The sequence below is a fragment of the Canis lupus genome, chromosome 13 (assembly GCF_048164855.1).
Source record: "Canis lupus baileyi chromosome 13, mCanLup2.hap1, whole genome shotgun sequence".
NCBI classification, from domain to species: Eukaryota; Metazoa; Chordata; class Mammalia; order Carnivora; family Canidae; genus Canis; species Canis lupus.
In genome coordinates, this window is record NC_132850.1 from 28999578 (window position 1) to 29022708 (window position 23131).

The 23131-nt window shown below is 34.1% G+C and overlaps 1 protein-coding gene and 1 long non-coding RNA gene across 7 annotated transcripts in view; one reads left to right on the top strand and one right to left on the bottom strand.

Annotated features, from left to right (window-relative positions):
- The window catches only part of LOC140602827 (uncharacterized), a 40921-nt gene extending 28782 nt beyond the window's left edge, over positions 1-12139 (top strand). For both annotated transcript variants that reach the window (XR_012005760.1, XR_012005761.1), the window contains 2 exons: positions 9468-9559; positions 11017-12139. This is a non-coding gene — a long non-coding RNA (uncharacterized lncRNA). The remainder of the gene's footprint in view (positions 1-9467; positions 9560-11016) is intronic.
- Positions 1-23131, bottom strand: part of MGAT4C (MGAT4 family member C) — a 725894-nt gene that overhangs the window by 264074 nt on the left and 438689 nt on the right. The window lies entirely within an intron of this gene.

Consider the following 23131-nt stretch of genomic DNA (forward strand, 5'->3'; position numbering starts at 1 on the left):
TAAAAACTGTCACCTGTGCTCCTGTGGTAGCTTGGAGGACAGTCCAATGCTTACTGAGCTTTTAGTTCTAGAGATGCTTGGAATATTCATGTTAGTAATACGTATTATTGTTATTGATGGTTTCAGCAAAGTATTACAAGAAAGAGATGAGCTCAGAAAATAATTAGCAGATTTAATGCAGAACTGAAAAGGAATACAGAAGTTCAGAAAAATAAGCAAGAGATAGTCTTTGAAAAACTGGAAAACCAAGACCTACTGAGATTTCTCAGGTGCACAGAGTGACTAAGATTTGTGCCAAAGATCAAAGAAAGGGCAAGCTCTACTCACTCAAGCTTGACAACCTCAAAATTATCTGAGTTGAAGTTGAATACAGAGACATGACAGCAAGGTAGCAAAGAAATGAAACATATTTGAGAACAAAGTCCGATAGTTTTAGCTACTTGCACTTGAAGTTGACTGGAAGCTAATATTTTTTCCAAGTTTTTAAAAGAATTATATTGCCAAATAGACACAAGTCCATATTAGAAGTATTTGACTCTGTAATTCTTTTTTTTAAAGATGTATGTATGTATGTATGTATGTATCTGGTATGTATTTATTTATTTGGGAAGAACACAAGCTGGGGGAGTGGCAGAGGAAGAGGTTGAGAAGCAGGCACCCCTTGAGCAGGGAGCTTGATATGGGGCTCAATCTCAGGACCCTGGCATCATGACCTGAGCCAAAGGCAGATGCTTAACCAACTGAGTCACTCAGGTGCCCCTTTGACTCTGTAATTCCTAAAAATTCTTTTGGACACTCATATTTCCATGAACATGAGATTGGTTCTGTAAATTGAATAGCCAAGAAAGGACTTTACAGATGGCCATGGAGAATAAGAAGTAACAACCTTTATGAATTTGGTTTTCTTAAAAAAGTAGTTCTTTCTAGTGAGATAACCAGGCCAAATTGAGGATCTTTCTTTTTTACTCCAAGAAGTAGGACTTTACAATATCTGCCTAGCTGGATTCCATAAATATCATGAATCAAAGATTTCTATGTGCCTTCTATTCTCCCATTTCCAAACAGAAGCTATTGAGATTTTCTTGTTTCTGTTCATAAATATTGTATTTGGAGGATTCCAGGGCAGAAAACATGACTTTTTTTTTAAGTTTTCAGATTTCAGAACCATGGATATGGGTGTATATATAGATCTGATAAAGACAACTGTCATCATCCAAAGATCTCAGAACATAAGCCAAATGTTGTTACTGGATGAGATTGGGGGTTATTCATTTGGGAAGTTGAGAATACAGGAGATAGTGTGAATGGAATACTCGGTGACCAGAAAGTAGTCTGTAAAGGAGATATTGATATATACTTATTAAACCATTTCCAATTCCTCCTAGATGCACAGCTAAAGCTATGTATTTCAATCCCCATTTTAACTAGTTTGAAATCATATGACTAACTTTTGTCTATAAAACCTCCTGCCTAGGATGCCTGGGTGGCTCAGCGGTTGAGCGTCTACCTTTGGCTCAGGGCGTGATCCTGGAATCCAGGATCTAGTTGTGCATCGTGCTCCTTGCAGGAAGCTTTTTTCTCCCTCTGCTTATGTCTCTGCTTCTCTTTCTATGTGTCTCATGAATGAATAAATTAAAAATCTTAAAAACAAAACAAAATAAAAAACAAAAAACCTCCTGCTTGATCCTCCACCCTTATTTACTTCTCTAAGATGAATATGGAAGCTTTAGAAGATAGTAGGAGTCTGCTGTCACTGCTTGTAGGCAAACCACTCAGGAAGGAAAGAGCAGATAGACTTTACCGCATTCAGTCACTGAGACTTCTGGATTTTGGGTAGTGGTGTTGATACAGGAGTTAGCATGAATTACCCTGACTGTAGAATAACTAACTTCTTAGCAAAAATAATTCCACTTTATAGCCAAAAATGAAAATATCATTTTAAAAGAAAAAAAATTACATAGCGTATTTTAGATATACAATTATAATTATTATTTCAACTTCTTGTGAAGAGGTTGAAATTGGTCCCCTTTTCCCCCAAAAGACAGCATTTATAATTTTTTTCTAAGTCTGTCATTTAAAAAGAAAGAGAACAACTCCTACAACTTTTTCAGTGAAGATGTCAGGAGAGCTTTCCATTTGGCAAACGCTGATTTTCACTGGGACCTATTTTTACCCATGATTCAAGGTACACAAAATATGTGGATTTTGGAGATGTGATTATAGGTGACTGTCTAGAAATAATGAATGGTAACTTCTGAAGAAGCTGTCATAGGTACATATGATGTCTTTAAATTAATAACAGTTTATATTGCTCATATTGTTTTCCACAAAGATGGCTGTTCTGTTCTATTTGACCTTAATTGGTATAATTGATAACAGAGCTTGGTGTGCCATTTTAATCATGTTGGTATAGCTTTCCTGACAGAAGACAACAAAATAGTTGCTGTGTGTTATCTAGTGTTAGAGTGGAGACAGAAAGGTAGAAGAAATAAATGCTTGTTATTTAACCTGAGACTTGGGGATTTATAGATCATCACTGGCAATTTACTAACGGTTTCAAAGAGTTTATGCTAATCTCTAAACAATTAATGAAAGCTACTTGCTTTGTAATTTAACATAAAGGAAAAAAGAAAATTATTTGGAAATAGGTTAGAGACATACACAAATGATCCAAGAAGAATAGCATGTTTGAAAATCTTCTAAACATTAGTACAACCAGTAGTAAACAAGGTTTTTATGACAGGCAAGCTGCTGAGCTCTTATAATTTGAATACTCGATATTTAGTTTGTAGTAAAAACTGAAAATGGTCTTAGTTATAAATGTGAGTACAGATCTTCCTTGACTTACAATGGATTACACGTTATAATTTGAAAATGCTGTAAATTGAAGGGTGCCTGGGTAGCTTCGTCAGTTAAGTGTCTGACTCTTGGTTTCAACTCAGGTCATGATCTCAGGGCCACAAGTTGGACTTCATGCTTAGCACAGAGTCTGCTTGACACTCCTGCTCTGCTCCCCCTCCCAAATAAATAAATAAAATCTTTTAAAAAAGAAAATATTATAAATCAAAAATGCATTTAATACACCTAGCTTACTGAACATCGTAGGTTAGCTTAGCCTAACTTAAATGTGCTCAGAACACTTATATTAGCCTCTAGTTGGGCAAAGTCATCTAACATAAAGCTTATTTTTATAATAAAGCATTGAGTAGCTCATGTCATTTATTAAATACTGCACTGAAAGTGAAAGAGAGAATGGGTGTATGGATACAGAATGGTTGTAAATGTATTTGTTGCTTACCTTCGAGTTCTCAACACTGACTGGGAGCTATGGCTCACTGCCACTGCCCAGCATCATTGGAGAGTGTCATATCACATAGTATTCACAAAGATCAAAATTCAAAATTCAAAGTATGGTTTCTACTGAATGTATATCACTTTCATACCATTATAAGGTCAAAAAATTGGTAAGTTGCTATTTAGGAAGCATCTGTATTTCAATTCTCACTGATCTGAATGGATTGCTCAGTATATGTTCATAGCGAAGGAGTTGGTTGCTGAAAAGAAAACAGATATTACTAATTTAATATCAAATTTCGTTTAATTATTTTCAGATAATGAGTTGGTTATTCCAAAAAAAAAAAAAAATGTATTGCCCCTTTCACCTTTATCACCATTCTTTGGTATGTTTCTTTTTCCTGTTTTCTTAAATAATAGATGGTAAAATTCATTTCAACTCTAATGAGTTAAACTCAAGGTTTTATTCTTTGATAATTGACAAATATTATTCTATTTTACCATTAAGGAACTGGAATTCTGCAGCATTGTGTATTCCTTGTTTTTTGTTATGTTTTAATTAGTTTTACTGTCTAAACCGTGGGCCACTTTTCATTATGATATATTGCACTTCAGTGCATGAGAGGGTCAGCAACCCATGCCCCAAAATTGTCTCATGTCTCTCCTTTAATTCTTCTACTCTAACCCCTGATACAAACATCTCCTACCAGGTAGTGTTAACTCAACCAGGGTAGACAGGGACCATGACAAATGTTGTGGGTCCTAGGAGTGTGCCTACCATTGGTAATTCAGAGAGATTTTTTAAAAAAATGTTATTCTGTCCAACTATATCTAAGACTTTCCTGGAAGCTCTTTTACTTAGCGAATCATTAGCTAGTCAAATCACTACAAGAGTTGGTAGTTTCCTTCAGCTTCCAGTCCTGTCTCTCCTCTAGCTTATGTCTACCTCTAATCGCATATAGCTTTATCTGTACTTTCTTACCTTCTTTATCTTAAGGGGAAAAAATATTCACACTCATTAAAGATGTCTTTTCTTCCTAAATCCTAGTTATTATCATTTACCTATTCTAGAACTTTGCTTCTAAATTTATTCTTTCTGTCTAGCGCCACATGCCTCTTCAACTGCACTCATTCTTCTCTATCTTGCACAGGGCTTGACTATTCTGAAAAAACCAAAAGGAACAAAAAGTACTTCATTTTATCCTAACATATGTCTTCCCAAACAATCTGTTTTTCTGCTTTCAGCAATGGTACAAAACCTTTGCAGTGGATAATTAGCAACCACGGCCAACATATTATTTCTACCACTGTCTTGCTTAACCATATACTGACTTCTAAGCCTATCACTGTAATGAAATTATTTCCAGCATTTCTTAATTATAAAATCTCATGGCTATTTCTGTATACTCATTTTTTAAGGCCTCCTACTACATTTGATTTTTCTTTTTTAATCTTCACCTACTTACTGAAATCAACTTTCATTCCATATCTGTCCTACTTTTTTTATGACCCTTCTCTTAACTTTTTTTTTTCCTATGTCCCTTTGCTGGCTTGCTCCACTTTCCTCCTTTTCACTTTGATCTCAGAAAACAATGTGTTTTCGTCTTTTGCTAATACATTTGTCATTTTACATTCTCATTTCCAAGAGCTCATGGATTATTTTGGTTTTAAGTAAGTATACTCCAAAAGATGTATCATTAATCCTGTTCTTTAACCAAAACTCTATAGACATGTTCTCAATTTCTTTTTTTAAGTAACTGATTTATTTACTTGAGAAAGAGAGAGGGAGAACACATGAGCAGGGGGAAGGGTAGATGGAGAGAAACTCAAGATTTCCTAATGAGCACAGAGCCTGACCCAGGGCTTGAGCTCATGACCCTGAGATCGTGACCTGAGCCAAAATCAAGAGTTGGCACTTAACTTACTGAGCCACCCAAGCCCCACAACATGTTCTCAATTTCTAATTGAATTGTCTTTTCCATAGATAACATACTTTTCTTTCATACTTGTTTAATCATTACCATGTCTCAAAAGTGTTTTAGCTCATCCCTATCTTTACCACATTGGGGAAGATGACAAATTCTCAACTGTTTGCTTAAAATATGTCTGTTGGATTGGGGATAGCTGATAAACAGGCCCAGTATGAGACTGAATGCAAAATCTAAAGACCTTCCCTACCCCAAAAGCATAGATATAAATATGTTTAAGTGCAATAGTGGCTCCAGGAGGACACTGCGATCTGAATGCTTTACTCTTTTTAAGGCAATAGGAAGCATTTAATTAAGTTTCATTATGTCTGAGACAGTGTTATTTACAGTTCTACCTCAGGTCCTCTTTTTTTCTCTCTCAACACTGCTTGGTTAATCTTGTCCATTCCTACACTTACATGTAGATTCTTTCATTCAACACATACGTATTGAGTCCAGGTACTACTGTAATTACTAGTGATAGAAAGTACATAGCAGTATAGTACAGTACTATAGAAATACTACAGTAAATATAGGTGGTGAAATGCATAGGAAGGGAGGCAAAACTTAATTTCTGTAAAGAACATCTATGTTGCAGGAGCAGCTAGGGCAAAAACCCTAAAATGGATAAAAGCTTGGCATATTCTAAAGCAAGGAGAAACCTAGAGAAGTTTGGCCCTAGTGACAGAAAATAATTATATGAAATGACGTCAGACATCTAGCTAGTTGTCAGATCATGGAGGTTTACACACTCCATGTATGTAAGAAATAATGGTGGTTTCACTTCCAAATATTTCTAGCTTTATGTCAGAATAACTTCCTGGTTCATATTTCTAGCTCCTTAGTGTCTATCTCACTGAGTTAGCATTCAGATGAACTCAAACTACTGGAAACAGAACTCATCATCTTAACTCCTAAACATACTACTTTCCTCATTCCTATCTTAGAACATGGAACCCTGCTGAATCAGCCACACACCTGTGAGTCTCCCATTATTTACTCCTGTTTCTCACCTAACCCTTCCAACATTAAATCAACCATTAGAGCTATTAATGTGCTATCTAGTGCTTCCTAGATATCTTTGTCCAGATCTCACTCACATTCTCACTGCAACACCTGTCACAAAATCTCTTTCTTCAATCTTTTCAAGATTTCTCAATTGGCCTTGCTCACTTTACAACCAATTCACAACAGTGCTAGTCACCATACCTTTTAAAACACAGTATGTTCCTATAGCGATCTTGTTTAAAATCTGTGAAGTATTCACTACCCATGCTTTAATGCTGCTTCTCTATTCTTTGACTTCAAATATCTAATCATCCTCAATATATTATAGTTCCCTGAAAAATAATTTTCAATAATTTACTAAAATAATATGTATTTCACTGCTGTATAAGGATCTTTTATTCTAATTTTAGTATTCACTTAAAATTCAATTTCCAAAATTATAAAGACATTTTTGAGACTTTTATTTTGCACCATTTCATAAATGTAAAAGTCAAGGATTAAATACTTTTTGGTATGAAGCAAGATGAAGACAAATTGAAATCGTTGATTTCCATTTTCTCTGGAAAAGAAAATATATCCCAAGTGAAGAAAAGAAAGGTTAAGTCTACAATGAAAAACTTGACAGAAGATATAACCCCAATAAAATTAATAGAAAATATATCCACAGGGAGGCAAAGTAATACTCTATTTTCCACCATTGACAAGGTGACCTGGGCTTTTAAATACCTTGCAAAAGCTCTGCATTAACAATGTGTAAGAATGATGATATTAGCTTGTGAATACTTAACAATTGTGATGATTATGTCCTGGAGAGTTTATTTTCGTAAAAAAAAATCTCTGAAGCACAGTAATAGCATAATTTTCCATTTCATAGTATATATATATATATATATATATATATATATATATATATATATAGTTTCACTGAAAGTAACTTCCAAAAATAAATTTATTTAGAATTTTATCCCATTTAGAATTTTATCCCATTTACAAGCTGACATTTAATGTAGCCTACATTTGAGTCTATACATTTTACTTAAGGGGACAATTCTGGAATCAAGTTAATTGCAGAAAGGTCAAGAACCATAATCTGTGTGTAGACTCATCCAAATCCCTAGCTGACTGATAATGCTACATATGTGTGGAAGACTGAAGATATTTCCATAGAAAATCAGCAGAAGGGTCTATTCTTAAAAGACAGAATTGATCCTGGTGAGATTTTTGAGTTTGTTACACCTTTGACTATACATCAGGAGGTTCATGAAAACTGAATTCAAGTTTGTGAAAAGAGGAGTAAAGAGATGGGAAACATTTATCTTGCCTATTTTGACATACTATACTGTCATATTAATACAAACATTATGTTACTAACAGACAAATGAAACGGAATAGAGAGGGAGATATGTAAATATAAGAAACTGACATATGGGGACACCTGGGTAGCTCAGCAGTTTAGTGTCTGCTTTCAGCCCAGGGTGTGATCCTGGAGTCCTGGGATCGAGTCACACATAGGGCTCCCTGCATGGAGTCTGCTTCTCCCTCTGCCTGTGTCTCTGCCTCTCTTTCTCTCTCTCTATCTCTTATGAATAAATAAATAAAATCTTAAAAAAAAAAATAAAGAACACGGTCATCCCTGTTGGCTCAGCGGTTTGGCGCTATCCCTGGAGACCTGGGATCGAGTCCCACATCAGGCTCCCTGCATGGAGCCTGCTTCTCCTTCTCCCTATGTCTGAATAAATGAACGAAATCTTTTAAAAAAATTAAAAATTAAAAAAAAATTAAAAAGAACTTGTTATATGTACTATCAAAATTCAATAGAGAATAATAAATTTTAAAGCAAATGACATTGGAAAACAATGGTTTACTATGTGGAGAAAAAAGTATAAATGTAAAGATAGATAAATGATGTAAATAATGGAAAGAAAGATACATAGATGCATAAATACATTCCTACAACTAATAGAAAAAAATACAGGGCAGTATATTTATGGTCATGGTTTGAATTTTTAACAAGTGTTTATAAAGCCCAAAGAAGTAAAAAACAAAAATTAAAGAGAAAACCAGATAGGCTTAAACAGATAAAAACAATGATTTTTATTCAATGAGAGACAAAATTATATGAAGACATATTTGCAACCCCAAAATTGGCAAAAGTTTAATATTAGAAACTTAAGTGAAACAGAAAAATGAAAGTAAATGAAATAGAAAAAGAAAAACAAATAAATTAATAAAAATGGATGAAGGCTATAAAAAAATTCACAGAAGTAACTAGGAAAGCAAACTCAGTGGCAATTAGAAAAATTAGAAAAGTTTAATAGAAATAAACTTTTTAAAAAAGATTTTATTTATTTATTTGAAGAGAGCTCATGAGCATGTGGGCAAAGGAAAGGGAGAAGCAGGTTACCCACTGAGCAGGAAGTCCAAGGCAGGGCTGGATCCCAGGACCCCAAGATTATGACCTGAGCCAAAGGCACATGCTTAACTGACTGAGACACCCAGGTGCCCGTAATAGAATCAAACATTGTAAGGATGTGAAGAAATGGGAATTTCCTTGTATTGTTAGTAGATGTGTAGCTGGTGAGAGTTGGTCTCAAAGTGCAGTCTTAAAATCACTATGTTGTACCTGACCTTTCATGAGACAAGTCATAAAAATGGAAATTCAAGTGGTTAATAACCATAAAATATTCCACTAATTAGTCATAAAGAGCAAAAGTATAATAAAGAGATATTTTATATGTATGAAATCATTAAATATTGTAAAGTAGAATAGTATTCAATATTTGCAAGTATTTGATGAGATGGGAACTTATATGTAAAATTAGAAGTCATGTAATTTTGCTGAAACCTTTCTGAAAGTCAATTTGACATCGTACATCAGGAATTTTAAAATGTTTATTAGTGTAATGATTAATTTTATGTGTTAGTTTGACTGGCCAGAGGTTATCCAGAGGTATGGGGTATGTCTGTTAGGGTATTTACAGATGAAATTAGTATTTTAATTAGTGAATTCCATAAAGTAGATTGCCCTCCCCATTGTAACTGAGTATCATTCAATCCTTTGATGGTCTGAATAACATAAAAGGCTGAGAAAGAGGGAATTTGCCCCATTTCCTTTGCCTCATGAGTAAGCTAAGACATCTCATCTAATCTCTCCTGCTCTCAGAGTGGGAGTTACACCATCTGTTCCCTGATTTTCAGGCCTTTGGATTTGGACTGAAATAGACTACCACTTTCCTGGGTCTCCAGCTTCTAGATGGCTGATTATGGGACTTCTCAACCTCCCTAATCAGGTGAGACAACTCCCCATTGTCTCAAACATATAGAAGTGTCTAAAACACATATATTTTCTGGTTCTCCACAGAAACAGAAATAGATATTCTACTGAATCTGTTTCTCTGCAGAACTCTGACTGATACAGTAACTTATGCCTCAGGCTTTCTACTTCTAGAATTTTATAATAAAGAGACAATCAAAATATGAATAAATATATAAATATATTTTCATAGTATTATTTGTTATAGTTAAACTGGAACATACCTGAAACATCAACTTCATTGCAAAGGTTATAGAAAGCATGATTTATGATGCTCTATCAGAGGCAGCCATGAAAAATTATGTTTGGGCAACATTGTAATGAATTAATGAAAGTTAATCCTTGTATTAAGTGGGGAAAAAGCATAATGAGAAACTCTATTGAAGTTATATTATTCAACTCTGTTGATATAATATAAAATATTAATAGCAATTATTTATACTCTCTGATAATTAACCTCTATACTGTAAGCAAGAAACAAGGATTCTATACTTACCTCTAAATGCTCAACACTTAGTTCAGTACTTGGTACATAACAGCCACTCAAAAAACAGTTAAGAGAATAAACTTAAATTTTAATTAATTAATTAGTTTCTCTTACACTCTTATGCAACTTAGAAGTTCTCACCAATGAGTGTATATTATTTTTATAATCATAACTTAAATATAATTTAAAAATATATCTTTCACAACTTTCTGTAAGTTTTGGGAATACATGTTTTTCTCTTTCTTCTGCTGGTGTGTGGATGAAGAATAAGAAAATTTTTTAGAGTATGCTGAATTTTTCCAATAAAGGTCTACCTGAAAATGTCTCTTAACTGTTGGTAAATAATATAGTCAATCAAAATTTGGAAATGGAAAAAAATCTATTCATGCTTCAAATTGGATCACAAGGGGTTAATAATTTTTAATATATTATTAACGTTAACGCCACTTTTGGTTTTGTTGATAAATTTTATCCCACCTCCTATATTAAATTTAATTTTTAGATTATAAAATACTTTCACATTCAAAAGCTTGATACTCAAATATCAAATGATGAAATCACACAGTACTTACTGTAAAAGTTTTCCAATTTACACCTAAACTGTTTTTTTATTAAACATATTATACAATGATATAAAAGGTATTTGCTTTGAGCCAATAATGCCAAATTATATTTTCCATATTGAGCTATAATTACACAGAAGAGTATATTTTACTTCTGTGTGAAAACTCGGATGAAATTGTTCAAATATTTAGCATTATGTTTTTATTACCATTTACCTGAGTGATAATTACTACGTCAGAAGATTAAGTGGAAGGAGAATGAAAATATGCAAAGAATCTGTAACAAAAATCAATATTTAATAAACTTTGCATTTTAGGGAAAAAATGAGTAAAGGATGAAATGTACCCTTTGCAGTAGATTTAACTCAAACTTTTCAATTTCAGGCTTGAATTTCAATTTGCTGAGCAAACTTTCTCTATTTGGACATGTTTTCTTCTCTCCTGGCTCAGCTCCATTTCTACTGATGCCTAAAGGATTTGTGTGAGTTGGCTCACATTTACAAAGCACCCAGTGTGAAATGGCATTTTACTCCCTGTGCATTCATTTTTTTTTCTATTCTTTTCCTTTGTGTTAGTTAGGAATTGACAGGAGCTTCACACTGAGATGCAGGTCACCAAAAACAACTATCATGGAAGAAAAACATACTTTATTCTATTAAAAAGTAAATTATAGTAGAAACTAGTCGTCTGCTCCTGACCATCAAGACATGGTCCTGCAATTTTAAAAATATATATTTCAGAAACTCCATCAACTCTTAAACCAAAATAATGAAATTGAACATGGTTGTTCAAACCAGTTAACCAGAAAAAGACCAAAAACTCTTCTATGTATATAGAGTTTGTACTTAGAAATGGGGCGGGAAAGACAGAAAAGAATGGTTCTTCTATGACAAAGATAGATATGAAGTGATTGTTTTATCTAAGAAATAATAGCACTACTGAGCAACTTCAAATTCCATATACACTCAGCCTGTCAACGTTGTCACTGAAAAGCTTTAACTTGAATTTTACAGTTTTATTTAGTATAACCCGCCACATAGAAACAGCCCTATATTTTCTACTCTCTCTGTCTCTCAGTCTCGCTCTCTGAATTTCTGTGAAAACTCAGTTTCACTTGCATTTTATGGGCTGAGTCTAAAATAAAGTTGCACTGCATAACACCGTCAAATCAAGGGGGGAGATCCTACTATCCCCATCCATAACATTGATATCTCAATAAAACTCTGAAACAAATATTGGAGGTCCCTTTAGCCAAAAGTTGGAAATAATCTCAGCTCGAAGAATATATATGCAAGATGCAGAAGAACTTCCCCTCCCTATTCAGCATAGAACAGAGCAATTATCTTCTTCCATGTGAGAAAGACACTAATTTAGTAGATAAATATTTTGTATCACATATATATGGTTTTAATGATATAGTATTGAATGTGTTCTTCATAATCAAGAAAGAAACTTAACATTTAAAATTATTACTATTTTTGTAAATGTGCTTCCTAATTTCAGTTTATTTTAATACCAATATTAACCAGCATGATCACTAACTGCAAATGAAAGTTACCCTTTTTCTTGCCAAAAATCCACACAAAACTTACATTAAGCTTGTATCTTTCATAAATAAGTCAAAATGACACTTGCTGAAGTTATTTCAACACTTTTTAAGCACCTATAATCTCCTAGGTAGTTACTAGCCCCTGAGATGTAAAAGTTATGCTAGGTATGATCCTAAAATACAGACATTTACAGTCTAAGGAGGGAGATCGAGGAGCAATCAATTTAAAAAAAGTGGGCCAATTGCTCTTAATAAAATATTTGCTGTGTGCAATGGGGACTCAGAGGAGAGGTACCATTTCCAGTTTTGTGGGGACAAGACATTCAGAGACATTAACTCTTCAATTCTACTCCTCAGCCCTTTACACGTTATCAAGTGGTAGTGCAATGCTAGGTCCTCATTAACTCAACATATTTAGGGACGCACTGGTAGTACTAAGGTTGATGCACGGGCCATCTCAAAGCATTGCTGAAGGAAATAGATTATGTTAAGCTGGCCTTTGTAGCTCAGGGAGTCTTGTTAGTACTTTTAAAGATAAGGATCATTTATCATGAGCTCATTTATTTTTTAACAGTTCTGTTTCCAAGCCTTGGCAAGTTTGCTGACCTTCACTCTTAAGTAGGATAAATTTTTTCCTTGTTTACATTACATACCATTACATACCTTTACATTACATATCATTTTTTTATTTTTTAGAATGTGGAAAGTAAATTCCAGTCCAGCATACTGTGATTATTATGAATCACAAATTAGTACCACTTTAGAGCACATTGTACTTAATGAGTGTTGTTTCTTGGTACAGATATTTTTCTCTTTTTGCATTTATGTGCACTCTCACTAAATGTATACCATGGCATTTTCATGTCTTTCTTTCCTTCTTTCTTTCTTTCTTTCTTTCCTTCTTTCTTTCTTTCTTTCTTTCTTTCTTTCTTCCTTTCTTTCTTTCTTTCTTTCTTTCTTTCTTTCTTTCTTTCTTTCTTTCTTTCTTTCTTTCTTTTTCTTTCTTCTTTCTTTCTTTCTTTCTTTTTTCTTTCTTTCTTTCTTCTTTCTTTCTTTTCTTCTTTCTTTCTTTCTTTCTTTCTTTCTTTCTTTCTTTCTTTCTTTCTTTCTTTCTTTCTTTTCCTTCCTTCCTTCCTTCCTTCCTTCCTTCCTTTCTTTCTCTTTTTCTTTCTTCTTTCTCTTTTTTCTTTCCTTTCTTTCCTTTATTCTTTTTTTCTCTTTTTTTTTAAAAGAGATGTTACCCTCTGATTTCATCTAGTCTTGCTATATTGATGAATGTGCTTAGGGTTAGAGTTAGCGTTAGGGTTAGGGTTAGGGTTGTACTGTGTCCATTCAATTTTCCACAAGGAAATGTACAACCAAGGTTTAAACAGAAACTTTTGATTGATGGTATCTTAGACTCGACAAAATATAGCATTCTTAAGAATATTTACCTATTTATCAATAGGTGAAAAGTGATCATTAACTATTGTATTTCATTAATCTATGTTATTCATTTATGAAACTTTAGAATAAATCCATATCTAAATAAAGTCTGTTTCATGTCTCAATCCCAATGTACTATTAGTATTCAGTCATTGAGACTATTCTTTCCTGAATCAGTGTTTTGCTTCAATGGGTAGGCACACATGGATTCGAATGGACTTTCTGGTATAGAAGTAATTTGTATATGCAGATTTTTCTAAAATGCTTCAAACAAATATAAGCTTTGATACATCTGATTAAATAAAGCTTTGAAAACAACAACAAAAAAATCAAGCTGTAAATAAACCTTGGGAGAATTTGATTGCCTTTGGTGTACAAAGATCTCTATTTTGCATGAAATTGCCAATGAGACAGAGGCAACAGCTGCAGTCTCTTTTGTTTGGTTTTTATTTAGCTATTTATTTACTTTTCTAACCTGATCCACTTTCTGCCTTGAACACGAGGAAATCTGAGACTCTAAGCCAAACAGTGATTTAAAAAAAAAAAAAAGATTTTTATTTATTTATTCATGAGAGACACAGAGGCAGAGACATAGGCAGAGGGAGCAGCAGACTCCCTGAGGAGAGCCTGATGCAGGACTTTACCCCAGGACCCCCCGGGATTTCGACCTGAGCCAAAGGCAGCAGATACTCAACCACTGAGCCACCCAGGTGCCCCCAACCAGTGATTTTGAAAGTTGGTTCACTTTTACTGCTTCTATTTGAATGGAGGGATAGTGGAATGGAGGGATGATGAAGCTAAGGGATCAAGATTCTAAGAAGCAATGACAAAGTCTAAAGTCTTCATCTGAGGAAAGGATACCTCTTTTCCTCACACTGTGAAGATACAAGCTTTTGTCATCAGTTCACAGAGCAGGGCTTTGAACATTTCTTTTCTTGCTTTTTTGATACTAATTTTACTTTCATTTTTTTCATTATATCTTCTTCCAGAACTCTCATTGTAACTCTTAACATTTTAATCCCCTTCTTTTGTGGAACTAATTTTGGTTATATTGCTCTAATAAAAACAATAAAAGCAGGAGAACTTACAATTTGATTTAGACCTACATATCTATTCTTTTAAAGCTAATTTTCCAAGTTGTTATTATTTATTGATTGTGTCTGTATTCTTCCCTTTCAGCTCCAAACCATGCTGGTTTTGCTAAATTTTCTAATTGAAATACAAGACATAGAATCTAATAGAATTACTTACACACACTTATAAACTTTGAAATCTTTAAAAGAGAACATTAGTTGCATTGTACCCATAGGAATAGATGAAATCAGAATCTTATGATAGAATAGCATTTGAAGATAGTATTAATATCTCTTTCCACCCGACTCAGTCCCTTATACAGCTGAGATTTAAAGCAAGCTTTTGAAGATAAACCCTGGTGAATGGTTAAAGTAAGATATTTTTAAAAGACAAGTGAAATGATTAATCTCCAGGGTTTTAAAACAAATGAATCAGACTCTAGTCTCTGACTTTACCCAGCTATGTAACCTTAGATAACTCTGAACCTTAGTTCCTGCATATTGTGATGGAGGCTATTGCATTTTTACCTCCTCTACATGGAACATTCAAAAAAATAATATTGTCTTGAGTTTATAATGTTATGCTAAGATTCAGAGCTAACTGGTACATTTTCTTTTACTTTTGTTAAATACATTCATTTTTAAAGGACTAAAAACATCAGAGTTTTATAGTTTTCATGTTACATTGTGTGATGTTTCTCATGTTTCTTCTATTTACTAGAATAGATGATGGGCACTGCAAATAAAACTTGAATTAGTAAGAGGTAAATGTTTCAAAAGGACACAAGGTGAGGAAGTTCTATTTTCTTATAGAATTTAAGTACTTCTAACAGCTTTTAGATTTTCTTGATGTGAAACTTTGTTAGTCCAAAGCAAGAGAAAAATTGAGTGGCTTTCCTAGACCTAAAACTAATAAACACAATCTTTGAGTGTATTATATTGTTTTTTTAAAAACAAAAGTTGTTTTCAGCTATCCCAAATGTGTTTTAGTGGCAGATAGGCTTTCATGATGCAGAATCATGCAAGCTTCCTCTTTAGGCTGTTTTTGTTGCTGTTGTTGTTGTTGTTTTTCAGTCAGAAATGTTTTGCTGATTTTGTGAAACGAGATATTGGTATTAGTGTTTTTGTGTAAGAGCTTGAAGGAAACAGTTGACTATTTACATTGTTTCTAAAGCTATTGGACTGAGGAGATGAAAAATTTCTAGCAAAATTAAAAATATATTACTTATGTCAATAGTCAAATGATTTCTACATCATCAAAAAACCCAATATATTTAAGGAGGAAATGACTACAATTTTAATCTTGTCACCATCTTTCACCTACTAATGTAGGGGACATAAATCAAATACCATATGGATTGAACTATGACCCCTGGACAAGTATGTTGAAGTCCAAACCATTAATATTCATGAAAGTGACCTCATTTGGAAGTTATACCTCATTTACAGGTGTAATCAAAGGTCATTAAAGGTGAGCTGTAACACAATATGACTGATGTCCTTATGAGAATAGACAAATACATGAGGGGTGAACACACAGGCAGAGACTGAAGTAATAAGACTACAAGCCAAGGGATGCTGAGGGCTGCAAGCAAACCACCAGAAAGTAGTAGAGAGGCTATGAAGAATTTCCCCCCTGTTTCAGAATGAGCATTACCCTGCCATCACCTTGATTTCAGATTTCTAGCCTTCAGAAATGTGAGACAGTATATTTCTGTCATTTCAAGTTGTATATTTTCTTGTAGTTTGGCTGGGTGGCCCTAGAAAACTGACATATACCTCCAGGTCTCCATTAAAAATAAATTTGTTTTTTTGTTTTTAAGATTTTATTTATTTGTTCATGAGAAACACAGAGAGAGACAGAGAGAGACAGAGAGAGAGAGAGGCAGAGACACAGGCAGAGGGAGAAGCAGGCTCCATGCAGGGAGCCTGATGTGGGACCCCATCCCAGGTCTCCAGGATCATGCCCTGGACTGAAGGTGGCGCTAAACCGCTGAGCCATCCAGGCTGTCCATAAATTTGGTTTTAATTATGGTTTAAATTAGGTTTTTTCAAAGTAGAATATGACTCAATCATAGGGAACAAACTGATGGTTACCAGAAGGGAAGTGGGTGAGGGTGATGGGAGAAATAGGTGATGGGGATTAAGGAGCACACTTGGGAAGAGCACTGGGTATTTCATAGAATTGTGGAGTCCCCGAATTATACATCTGAAACTAACATAATACTGTATGTTAACTACCCTGGAATGAAAATTAAAACAATAAAAAGACCCTTAACAACAACAACAAATTATAAATGAATATTGAACTTCAGGTAATTGCATATATGTTAAGGTATTTAAGGAAAAGTATAATGATGTCTGCAAAAGTCCTTTAAAATATAAAATAATAGGGTTTGAATTATAGGTAGATGAAAAGATGAATAATAAAGCAAATGTAGTAAAATGTTGAGTGGAATATGTTAATGTGCCTATAGGGATACTAAAAATTCTTTCCAATTTTCATCATGTTCTATAGTTTTCATTATAAAATTATGTATTTGAAGAAAAACTCATACACATAAATACATAGTGTCCAGAGTATGTTTTCCTAATAGTCATAATGAAAAATACTTCTATATTTAGAAATTTTCAACCATATTGCTTCCTGAGCCACTCATCATAATTGCTTAACATATAAAATATTCTTTGAGCTCAAAACAGAAAACCATCACTTAAGATAAAATATTGTCACTAATAGATTCTACTAGAACATCTGTATTTATCACAAGATCTGTATATTACATACTAATGAATAGAGTGTTTTACATTTACAGTTGTCTCATACTGATCATAAGAAATTAATACTATGTTGTAGTAAATTTATAGTTATTAACTAGAAGCTTTGGGGGTGTATTGCATAAGTTATATATTTCTTCATCACTACATTGCTTATAATATTACGGTAATCTTATTTAACATACTACTTACCACATAGTGGATTTTAAAGAAATATCTGTGGAAGGAAAGGATAGATAAATGCATCCCATTCTAAATGATAAGAACTATCACTATCAAAAAAAAAAAAAAAAAAAAAAACTATCACTATCTAGCCATCAGCTAGAAGTAGTGAAAAATTTCCACCTGGATACAAACATACCTGGGAGGGAAAGTCTATGACTGGGCAACTGCTCTCAGCAAAAATTTTGCATTAAATAAAGGGAGTACACAATTTTCATTTTTCTGCAGGAAAATCTTGTCCACATTTATTTTGTTTTGGAATATTTTGAAGGCAATATTTTCAGCTACTTGTTTGGGTAGTATCTATTTTTTTTTTATAAAAGTGTGACATCTAAGAAAGGTATTTAAAAAATAAATTATGTGTATGTAAACACACATACACATTAATAATGCCTATACAGAACCTTTGGATACTTATTCTACTGGGATAATAGCCATTTGAAGTATGATAGTTTTTATTAATTATTTTATTCATTTAAAAAAAGTTTTTGAATGCCTATTTTGTGCCAGACATATATTGGAGAGAAAAATACAATTAAAATACCAACCCTACCCTTAGTATGGGTTTTATATCTAATTTCTCTCCAGATATAATTGCTGAAAACTTTGAATATATATGAATCGCTAGAAGCTTATGAAACTAACAGCAAGCTCACTTACAGTTAAAAGACATCTAGGGAAGAGTGAAAAAGAGTATTTTTGGCAAAAAAAAACAACAAAAAACAAAAAACATAAGGACTTAGGCAAGTGTTTATTTATTGTTTTAAGAAAAGCTTGATTGCTTGCTTGGTCATGTAACAGCCTGACATTGATGGTAGTGATTTCAGTAAATAGATAGTAAAAGGAAAAAGGACGAGGAGGCAGGGAAGGTGAGGGGAGGAGGAAGAAGAGATAAATGGCAAAATATAAAAACTCTGAGAAGTAAACACAGAGAACGGGATTTTTTTTTTCCTGCCTCCGTCAAGCACGGAAGTCCTCAGTGGATAATGACTTTTTTTTTTGGTACCAATGTTTAGCATGAACTTAACTACTATTGATACACTCTGCTAAGTATTTTTATAGCCACTATCTTTTGCTCAGAAGTAAACCACAAGCCCCAAATGGTGTCACATTAGCCAAATCACCAAATTTGGACTTGGTACCCTAAGCAAGTTTCAACCCCCCAGAAATGTAGTCTTTTCACCAGGTCACTGAGGTCATGGGGCCTTCACCACCATGGGGCCTTCCTTCTTCCTGAAGGAAGATGAGATCAGCATATAAGAACCCCCTCAGGCATTTTTCCCCATAAAGGAAGGTAGTCTTACCTGAAACAATCCTTTCTTTTCTTTCGCTAAAAACTATTTTACATTACTCTCCTTCCTATAGAAACCTTCCATGTAGCACAACTCCTCAGAACTCTGCTTGTGAGATGGGATGTTGCCCAATCCATGAATAGCTTTCAAAAGCCAATTAGATCTTCAGATTTACTTGGATGAATTTTTCTTAGCACTTATTTGATACTTTATAATAACTTTGTTAATGTTAGGTTGCTATCTTTGTTTTATAATTTTTTTAAAAGAGGCTTGGAGGAGGAAGGATTTATCTAAAGTCACAGTGGAGTTCTGAACTGATTTTCTGTAACTAGAACACTATAGTCTTTCGAAGAAGCTATGTAGTGTTAGTATTTAATTTAGTAATAAAAAAGTGAAATCTATACTTATATTAACACCCTTGTGCTTTTCCATAATACTATATTCGATCTAATTCTATTAAAAAGTTCTTCTGATGTAGTTGCTGCTAGTATGGTTTTCGGACATCTACCACATTATCTCAATTCTCTAAATTTCCTGCTGATTCAAAATAAAGTAGAACATAACTTTCAAATTCAAAATAAAGTTCAAAATAACTATTTTGATCTTCAGTTATGGAGACCTAACTGGTGTGGATCTGCTAATGTGTGCAGAACTGAACAACGACCTGAATCCAATCAAGCATACTCAGCTAGCTTCCTTACAATCAGTAACTCAGTCTCTAGACACAAGTTACCAAAAGAAATGAGATCGTTTTCTAAATCAGTGGCTATAAAGATTTGAAATTTCCTCTGAAACAATAAAACCTGGTGGCAAAATATTAAGAGATGACTGTGTTGTGTATCTTTTTTTCTTGGTGATTTTATTGTTCTTCAGTAATTTGCCCAGATTACAGTAAGCTCCAAAAGAGTCCAAAATTTTAAGAACAATTTTATCTCTCTAATGCTTTCTTTTACACAGCTTACATTTCAAAATAATAATTATAATATAAAAATGAGGTAGTATAAGATTCTCAAGGAAGAGGAATTGGTGGAAAATGGAAAAAGAAGGAGAAAAGGCAGATAAAGTAACAAAAAGAGGAAAGTAAAGGCTCAGTTAGAAAAATAAATGTTGAAGGGAGAACAGAAAAAGAAAAGACAATGTAGAAAGAGGACAAAGTAGAAAAAAATGTTTGAGTGAAGGGGCAAGTCAAGTGTAAAGGCAGGGACTCAAACTCACTATTCTGTTCTGTTCAAAATAATACAAATGAGTACATGGGGGTGGATGTAAGAAAACCAGTTCCTCTTTTTTGACTTTCCTCATCCCAACTGAGAAATAAACAAAAATAAATATTTATCTTAAAAAAAAAAAAGGTGATTTAAGAGTTTCATCTGCACTCTGGAGACAAAGAGAATGGTCCTATTGGCCCAAGAGGACAAGGAGTATGCATCATTCAGCTCTAGCCAAGATTAACAAAACTTCTGATTTAATGGAGAAGCTAAAAACCAAATTTTATGACAAATCTGAAGTTCATAACTCATTCAAAAAATATTTAAACCTACATGAATAGGCTCATCATCTCATAGTAGCTCCACCCCTTCCGGTTGGGGATTTGGTCCAGGGGCTACCTCGTTGTATGCTTACTATTAAAAAGATAACAGGCAGGGGAGAAAATAGTGTTCCTGACTTTACCTCTATCTACCTGCAAGGCCTGATGGACCTTGCTGTTGTGTTTTCATCTAGATCCCCCTCCTGTCTGTGAGATTAGTGCATAGTTAGCTCTCTTTGCCTGGTCTCAGATGAGTGCTCTCTGGTCCTACAAGCAGGGTTCGCTTCACAACTCTGGGATCACCAGGGTTGCAAAGGGCTCCACACTCAGGAGGGGACGTTAATGAACACTCTATGGCTTTTATCTTGACATGATTAACAACTTTATGTTTTGTAAGTGAAGTTTAATTGGACAATGAATCATGCATGAGTCAGGGGCTTAGATCCCCTGCTCACATATCATCCTGTCTCCTGTCTCCTACCAGCTCTCTATCTTCCAGAACGGGTTCTTAGCCAGCAGCTCCCCCACTGCAGGTACCATGGATGCTCCTACTCCAGCAGGGACCTGGGCACATGCATGGTGAGAATGGAGGTTGGGCCCACGAACCCTGGCTGGCCCCACGTTACTAACTGTGAGACACTATACTTACCCTCAAAGTATCCTGATACTTTGAAAGGCAGGTCATTAATAGAAAATATATATATTAAAAAACAACAACAACAACACACTGTGACAATTCAAGAAGGACCACAGAAGAAAAACAAGACTTTCTTCTGCCTTTTGAATGTGTCCCATATTTTCATTTTATACTGGGCTGTGGAAATAATGTAGCTGTACCTGCTTACTAGGGTACTTTATGATTACCAGCATACTCTTTCTTTCATTACCCCCAGAAACTTCTCTTCTGGCTGAAAGTAAGATCAAGTTTAAGGTAAGATAAAACATAAGAGTTTTAAAAAGTTTAGTTAAAAGAAATGGGAAGTGATTCCTTTTAGGAACAGGCATTACTCTCTACTCCAAATCTGGGCAGTGAGAAAAAAAAGTTCTGTGTAATAGGTATCACCTTTTCTTTCTCTCTTTTTTCTTTCTTTCTTTCTTTTTCTTTCTTTCTTTCTTTCTTTCTTTCTTTCTTTCTTTCTTTCTTTCTTTCTTTCTTCTTTCTTTCTTTCTTTCTTTCTTTCTTTCTTTTTCTTCTTTCTTTCTTTTCTTTCTTCTTCTTCTTCTTCTTCTTCTTCTTCTTCTTCTCCTTCCTTCCTTCCTTCCTTCCTTCCTTCCTTCCTTCCTTCCTTCCTTCCTTCCTTCCTTTATTTCTTCCTTTCTTCCTTTCTTCTTTCCTCTTTTCTTTCCATACTTGCTTGCTCACTTTTGTTTCCTCCCACAGATAGTATGTATAAGGCAAAGCTTGATGTATTCAAACAAACCTCATTCAAATTCCAAGTCTGCCACAGGCTAAGTGGCAACCTGGGGCAATTACTTAACCATTCTTAGCCAGTTTCACTCTTCTGTAAAATGATTATAATAATGGCCCAGAACTGTTGTTCAGGTTGAATGGCGTAACATAGAACAAGTACATGGTGTAATGCCTAGCATATGGTATAGACACACTCATGAAAAATATTCATATATAATTTTTAAGAAGTTTTTTGTTTTTAATATTTCAATGCAGGGTAAGCTTGCTTTGTGTCAAATATAAAGAACCTGTCATTTTAGTTGAAATGATAAGAAGTCTCTACATAGTGTTTATAATATGTGCCACTGAATCTGGGTAAGCCCATCAACTGTCATGAGGCATTGAGATGGCAAAAATATCTTTCAGTGGCAAGCCTGAAGTGTATTTAAGGGCTTTGGAATCTTAAGGCCCAAGCAACGTTTTTAGAGTCTTTCACATTCCATTTCTTCTCCTTCTTCTTCTCCTTCTTCTTCTCCTTCTTCTTCTCCTTCTTCTTCTCCTTCTTCTTCTTCTTCTTCTTCTTCTTCTTCTTCTTCTTCTTCTTCTTCTTCTTCTTCTTCTTCTTCTCCTCCTCCTCCTCCTCCTCCTCCTCCTTCTTCTTCTTCTTCTTCTCCTTCTTCTTCTTCCCTCCTCCCCCTCCCCCTCCCCCTTCTTCTTCTTCTTCTTCTTCTTCTTCTTCTTCTTCTTCTTTTCTTCTTTTTCTAGATCTATAGAATTTCCTTGTTTTGATATGTAAGAGAGCGGTTCTACACTAATCTAGTCTGTATGCTCTAATATAATTAGTCGCGGACAACGTCTGTGATAACCCACAATTAGCAAAGGCATAAATCTGTATATCTTCTTCACTTCTATTATGTAGTAAGCAATATTTGTGAAATTACAATAGTTTAAAATATAATAAAATTAAATTCCAAATAAGTCAGAGTTTCTTTTTTTTAAGTTTTTATTTAAGTTCTAGTTAGTTAACATATAGTGTAATAATGGTTTCAGGAGTAGAAGTTACTGATTCATCACGTAGATATAATACACAGTGCTTATCACAATTGCCTTCCTCAATATCCATCACACATTTAGCCTATCACCTGCATACCTCCCCTCCAGCTACCCTCAGTTAGTTCTCTATACTTAAGAGTTTCTTTTGGTTTGCCTCCCTTTCTCTTTTTTTTTTTTCTTTCTTCCCAGATG